At 40.6% G+C, this 6,000-nt stretch overlaps 1 protein-coding gene across 2 annotated transcripts in view; it reads right to left on the bottom strand.

Moving 5' to 3' along the window:
- CALN1 (calneuron 1) overlaps positions 1 to 6,000 on the bottom strand; it is a 514,614-nt gene that overhangs the window by 91,232 nt on the left and 417,382 nt on the right. The gene's annotated exons all lie outside the window — the stretch shown is intronic.

Here is a 6,000-nt window from a genome sequence, read left to right as displayed (position 1 = left end):
AATGTTTCCTAAACCAGATTATTGTGGATTTTAGGTCTAGGCTTCTAGTTATTGTCCTAACCATTTTTACTTGGTTCTGTTACCCTCAGACACATGATTTTTCTTGGCTTCTCACTTCACATCTGCACTTAACTGAGATCAAATACCATTTTCTCTCTCTCCCTCAGTGGCCCCAGTGGCTTCCAACCTCTACCCAGAATTATCCCATTTTGGGCCCCAGTTCCCAAAAATTTGAGTTTCAGGTATTGCAAACCTTTTCTCCTATAGTTACACGGCATAATGTTTTTAAAAATCACATTGCTTTATTTGGGAATTAATTATCTTTCTTCCTATTTATTTATTTTTGTCTACAGCACTCGATCTTTCTAGGTGGTCTCCCATCCAAGTACTAACCGAGCTCGCCCCTGCTTAACTTTCTTTCTTCCAGTTTAGACCCAATTACAGAGCATAGAGTTTCATGCCAAAATGAAGACAGAACATAAATCAAAAAGTTAACATCAAAAGTTTTCTGAGGATCCTGGAGAAAGACCAAACCTAAAGGTGACCTGGAAAGCCTGGCCAGGACTGGAAGATGAAAATTACTTTGTTTAATTTTCAAAGTTCTCAGATTTAGGAGAAAAGCAGACATGTTAAAAGGACACTGAAAGGCACTGAAAAATAAATGTAAATACAAAACAGTTGCTTTTTATTCAAAACTCTCTCTCCTGTCTCTGACATGGCATCTTAACCACATTCTCAAGAAGCAGGAAAAGGCAAGCATAGAAATGTCCTGATTATTCTGCATTTTGCAAGGAAACTGAGCTCAAAGGCTCTATAGTGGTCGACCCAGATGCTTGAGATGGATGATGTGAAGTCATGTATGTGTCCACCCGATACCAATGAATTAGCTAAATCTTTTGATTCAGGGGTAAATCAGGTGGTCTTACACACACACACACACACACACACACACACACACACACAAGTGCTTTTTTCTCCTTTAAGAGACCCAGCACTTCTAAACAAGCTTTCTCTATTAGACATAACTGCCTTGAAATAAAATCATGTATGTAGGAATAGGCATATGTTCCTTATACAAACTTACCACTGAGTCCGCCTTTACACAAATACTCAAACAATCTGGCTGTTCATGGAAGCATTTTATGCCTGATATCCTAGGCACATTAGCTTCTTATCCAATAATAATCTTCTAAATCTGTGCAGTTCAGATTTATGGGATGAAATTAGGCAGACACTCTTCTGAACAGGATTGGGATAAAATGATAGTCTACATCTTGTGACCACACTTCTGATGCTTCAAGTTGCAAACCAGATTCCTCCCCAAATTACATGGTGAGATCTTTGCCATTGCTGGGTTCCCTTTATGTAAACACTCTCAAAGGCACTGTGTAAGTGAGTGTATCAGTTAGAGAGTCTAGATCATGTTGTTCTAACAACCACAAGGATTCTGTTAATGACCTGGGCCACCCTCAGAAACCCAGGTGACAGAGGTTCCATTAGCTTATAATGCTGCCATGTCAACACAAGGCCTGAGGGTTTGCCTTGTGGGGGAAAACTGTACAGAGCCACACACCAGCTTTTAAGTGCTTCTGTTCCAGAAGTGACCCGTATCACTTCTGTTCAAGTTTCGTTAGCTAAATCAAGCCCTATGGTTACATCTAACTTCTAAGGGATAGGGAAGGTAGTCTTCCTGTGTGTTGGAGTTCAAGGAGGTCAGGAAATGTTGGTGAACACTTAGCAATGTCTACATGTAGGACATTTGTTGGTCCAGCATCCACACGTAATGGGCGCAGGTAATCCAAGCTGGGCTAACCAGATGCTCTCTCCAGAAAATCCAATGCACTGAATGCTTGAGCTGGACAATCCCAAACAACATTTATTTATTTTGAAATACCAATGAATTAGCTGGACCTGAAGATGAAGGTCTCTCCAGGAACCTTCGCTCTTGAGTGGAGTTATGCAAGAACAGAAAAAAAAGGGTTCAATCATTTCAGTAGTCAATTATTTTCTGCAATCCAGTCTCCCTGAAACTAACCTTGCTTTTGGTCCCTTTTTGCTCAGCCTGTTTCTGTAGCTTTCCTATGAATTTTGAGGACTACTAATACTCTCCCCATATATTCCTTTTCTTCTTAGTAAGAGTTGGTTTCTGTTACTCGCACCCAAAATTTTCCCAAACAGAAAATAAAGACTAAAAACAAAATGCCCAGCTAATGTGATTTGCCAGGTGCTATGAGATATATCAACAGGTCTGCACTTGCAGGGAGAGATAGGGCACAAGGCTTGAAGTCGGGAAAATTGGATTCCAGTGTCAGCTCTGCCACTTGTCTTGCTGTGTGAACTTGAACAACCTCCAAAATTCACCTATAAAATGAGGGTCTGGGACAAGTTGATCTTCAAAGTCCTTTCTGGCTCCAGTGGACCATGACTGTTATTTTGGGACTGCTGAAACAAGTACAAACCCTGTATTTTGGTCTCTGATTGAAACCAAAACCAGGCCCCACACTTTGATAAATAACCTGTCAACTCTACAGACTCGCTTGGAATCACATTAGCCTAGGAAATCACGTATTGCTTATATTTTACATTTCAAATGTGCAGAGATTCTGGCATCTATCTGAGGATATGCCATCCACTCTGGGACTTCACCTCAGCAGCAGGGGTGGCATTCATTGTGAGTGATCAGGCTCGTTACTCATCTGATTCGTATTTATCATGCACTACATCTTTTAGTTTTTTGAGATTATTTGGGGTCCTTAATTTATATGTTATCTTAGTACCCAAGAGGCAGAAGAACCTGACATTTCTAGAACATTGTGATATAGTAATATCAATAAAAGTAATGATTACAACCTTAGTTCTCTGTCTCTGATTAGAAGAACCCCAGGAGTTGGGGAGAGAGAAAATTCTAAGTACTTCTCAGCAGGTGAGTGCACGGATAAAAAATTAGATGACTTTCCCTGTGAGTAAGTTTTACCTCTGATTAAAATTCTGCCCAGAATAAAAGAGCGATGCATGAGATATGAATTACTCACTAAATGAGAAGGGCCTCTCTGTACACATTATTCTTCCTGCATTTAGCCAAAGCAGACTCTCTTCTAGCTCTTATATTTATTTTAAAAAGTGATTTTTCAGGATATTCTGCCCTGGAGAAATAAGGATGAAGACCACATTCTACTAGGCATAATGGTGATATTTTGTCTTTCAAACACATGAAGGGGCTTCACCAAATAATGAAGCTCACGGTCAAGGGAAGCTTGGGGGCCATTTGTTCCACAGGCTGTCATCAGAAGGCAAGCTCTGGTTGTGGATTTTTTTCCCTCTCTACAAAGCTATCTGAATAGACTGGGCTCAGTATCTGAGATCTTGGCTATTACAATCCAGGACTGAACAAGTAGGCCCAAATTTTAAAGTGAATTTCAATGTTCTTCTGGATGAGCTGAGAAAAAAGGCTTGAGTAGCTGAGCAGAAGATAGATCCGGTTGCCCAGAAATTCCAGAAGTTCCTGACAAGCCAGGGTCCCGTGTGTGAAATCTGAGGCTTTCTGCTGAGCACAAAGTCCTATGGAATGTGCCCAACAAATGCTCTTATTACCTGCTGGCCTCAGTTGAAGATAGCAGACTCTGTGCCCTGTCAAAACAAAGTGCTTGGCAATTTGAGGGCATGCTTGCTTTAGCACTCTGGTTCTCATGTGTTTCAAATGCGGTTTGCCTTTTTAGTACAGTTGCAATTCTTATACTTGCAATAACTTAAAAACAGAGAAAACACCCATGCAAAATAGGTGCGTGTTTGTGTCTGAATTCTGAAATGTGGTTTGACACATTGCTTTTTAATGCAAGATAAGGACTTTTTAAAATGATCTGCTTCTCCCTAATTTTAGTTGTCAGCTAGACTCACCCAGCTTTTGCTGACCTTGGCAGGGGAGAGCAAACCCAGGAATTTGGCTGAACAAAAGCCATGTCCATGCAACCTGAGAAGCAACACGTCCAACCAACTCAGGACGCTGTGGGTTTGGGGGTGGGGATAATCCTCTGGATCAGGGAATCGGGTGTCCAATGATTCGTTATGGCCTTAATTCTGGATCTAGCAGCTCTGAGTTCTGTTTTTCAGGGTTTGATTCCAGGACATCACCTTGTGAAAACAATGAGCACATGAGGTTCTCACAGACCCAGTAGTGTCAGCTCAGTCTGGCTTGACAGCTAAGCCAATGCTGGAACTGACCCAGAAGTCCTTAAGTGAAGACTTAGGGTGCTGAGCTAGTGGTGAGCCAACACTTAAAAAGTGGAGGTGGGAGCAGCATCCAGCACAAACATGTGCAAATGATGAATGAAAGAGTATTTCTCATTAAAGGCTAATGTTAAGACCAGATGTGCATAATCCCTCAAGGCTATCTCCTCCCTTATGGTTGCTGCTGATAGCTTCCCACCAAGAAAAAGGAGAGGTAAAGGCGTGAAGTGAAGAGGGCAAAGGAGGTCTTGCCAGGCAGAGCATGGAGGCTGGCTTCTATTAGCTCTGACTTCCAGCAGCAAGGCACTGTGCCCTGTGCCATAAAGGAGCTCTCTGCACCTTGTTAGGCTAAGCCCTACAAGACTCAGGATTCTGAGATTCGGCTTCTGAAAGTTCCCCTAGTGGGAGTTATTTAAAAGATCAAGGGTCGGCAATCCCCTGAAAACAATGTATCAGCTGAGGAGATAGACAATGCCAATTGCATAGGTACCAGTTACAGAATTTGGGGAGGCTGGCTTCTCTTTTTTATGAGAGATAAAGATGATGACGATAGAGCTGCTCCAGTAACTCAGTACTTTCCAGATTGCAAAAGGTTTCAACGTACACTGTCCATTAGATCCTCATCACAGACCAGGAATCATCTGTCTTTGGTTTATAGATGATTGAACTGAAGTGCTGATGTGAAGTGTCTGGCCCAAAATAACAAGCTAGTAAGAGACAGAATTGGAATTCTTTAATTTGCCACACTGTTTCTCCAAAAATCAAATTTATAAAATGCCTCCAATGGTTACTGAAGGATATATATAATCTACATATAGAGTGTGGTGAAAACAGGATATAGGTATATGATCACATCTGTGTGGTTGTTTACAGCAAGATCTTAAAGGGAACTGGGTCTCGGCTGGACAATTTTCAAGAAAGCCTAAGTTTTCTCTTTCATAATCTTAATTCTCTATTATAGGCCTAAGTCTCACCTTCTTACAGGTTCAAGCTTTTCAGCACAAGAGACCAAGCAAGAATTAACACTTGTACTTTCTTGCTTAGAAATGAGAATAAACGCAGCCATCTCAATGGCACAACCTTTTGAAGACAGGTGAACCAATGAGATTTTTGACAGTCTATCTTCCTTTTCATTTCTTCCTCTCAAGATCATCACATAAAGCTCTGAAACCAAATGGATAGGAATAGGGACACAGCTTGGCAGATATCTAGCAGCCACACAAAAAAAAAAAGAAAGAAAGAAAGAAAGAAACTAGACTGTTGTCTATCACCACACACCAAAATTAACTCAAAATGGATTAAGGACCTGAATATAAGACCTGAAACAATAAAATGCATAGACGAAAACATAGGAATGAAACTCAAAGACCTTGGACTTAAAGAAGATTTTATGAATTTGACCTCAAAGGCAAGGGAAGTTAAAGCAAAAATAAATGAATGGGACTAGATCAAAATAAAAAGCTTGTGCTCAGCAAAAGAAATTGTCAACAAGGTAAAGAGAGAACCATCTGAATGGAAAACTATATTTGCAAGCAACACCTCCGATAATGGCCTAATACCCAAAATATATAAAGAACTCATGCAACTCAATAAAAACAACAAAAAAACACACGAATGATCCAATCAAAAAATGGGCAGAGGACCTGAACAGACACTTCTCCCTAGAGGACATACAAATGGCCAACAAACATATGAAAAGATGCTCAACATTGCTAGCTATTAGAGAAATGCAAATCAAAACCACAATGAGATACCATCTCACACCTGTTAGAATAG

This window comes from Pteropus alecto, unplaced genomic scaffold (assembly GCF_000325575.1).
Source record: "Pteropus alecto unplaced genomic scaffold, ASM32557v1 scaffold68, whole genome shotgun sequence".
Lineage (NCBI taxonomy): Eukaryota > Metazoa > Chordata > Mammalia > Chiroptera > Pteropodidae > Pteropus > Pteropus alecto.
Note: the sequence above shows the minus strand (reverse complement) of the source record. Positions and strands in the feature narration are given on the sequence as shown.